Below are 1,367 nucleotides of genomic sequence, written 5' to 3'. Positions count from 1 at the left end.
TCCCTGACGGCCGTCAGGACACGGTATCCCTCCGGGATCTGGCACCCGCTGGATCCAGCGCCCCCTCTACCCCCACAGAAGGACCTCTCACCCTACACCTCATGCTGCCAGGCCCCGCCCGTCGCGCTCCCTAGCCCACGAGCTCGCTCCACCAGCTCCGCGCACCCACGCCGGCCAGCCCCCAGCACCCCCAGTCCCCGGTCGAACCAGAAGAGTATGAAGCTCAGGTACAACCCTCCCTGGAGTCCGCCATCGTCCCCAGAACACAACACCCATCCAGCCACCGCAAGAGGCTGCAACCCCGTGCTCCGCAGATCACAGCGGACAATTCGACCACCGGACAGACTGACTTTGTAGACCACCACCCCCGCTGGACTTGATTTTTTTTTTGCAGGGGGTGAATGTGGTGAATGTAACATGGTAATTCACACTGTATCTTTGTATCTTTGCGTTATCCGACTACTAGGAGGCGTAGCTCTGGGAATGCTCAGGAGCTTGTACAGGGCTCCACCCTTGGCTCCGCCCACGACTCCTCCCCCTTGTGCTGCTGTATAAATTCCCTTGTCCAGAGTCAGCCTGCAGTTCACCGAGAGTTCATCAACGGGTAACAGGCTGGCTCTGTAGTAAGTAGATAAAAGCCGATATTCATATTGGAAAACAAGTGGCTGGTGAATTGATGGTTCCATCAACAGGTACAGCACGGGGTTAGATACAGAGTAAAGCTCCCTCTACACTGTCCCCATCAAACACTCCCAGGACAGGTACAGCACGGGGTTAGATACAGAGTAAAGCTCCCTCTACACTGTCCCCATCAAACACTCCCAGACAGGTACAGCACGGGGTTAGATACAGAGTAAAGCTCCCTCGACACTGTCCCCATCAACACTCCCAGGACAGGTACAGCACGGGGTTAGATACAGAGTAAAGCTCCCTCTACACTGTCCCCATCAAACACTCCCAGGACAGGTACAGCACGGGGTTAGATACAGAGTAAAGCTCCCTCGACACTGTCCCCCATCAACACTCCCAGGACAGGTACAGCACGGGGTTAGATACAGAGTAAAGCTCCCTCTACACTGTCCCCATCAAACACTCCCAGGACAGGTACAGCACGGGATTAGATACAGAGTAAAGCTCCCTCTACACTGTCCCCATCAAACACTCCCAGGACAGGTACAGCACAGGATTAGATACAGAGTAAAGCTCCCTCTACACTGTCCCCATCAAACACTCCCAGGACAGGTACAGCACGGGGTTAGATACAGAGTAAAGCTCCCTCTACACTGTCCCCATCAAACACTCCCAGGACAGGTACAGCACGGGGTTAGATACAGAGTAAAGCTCCCTCTACACTGTCCCCATCAAAC

The sequence above is a fragment of the Scyliorhinus canicula genome, unplaced genomic scaffold (assembly GCF_902713615.1).
Source record: "Scyliorhinus canicula unplaced genomic scaffold, sScyCan1.1, whole genome shotgun sequence".
Classification (NCBI taxonomy): domain Eukaryota; kingdom Metazoa; phylum Chordata; class Chondrichthyes; order Carcharhiniformes; family Scyliorhinidae; genus Scyliorhinus; species Scyliorhinus canicula.
Note: the sequence above shows the minus strand (reverse complement) of the source record.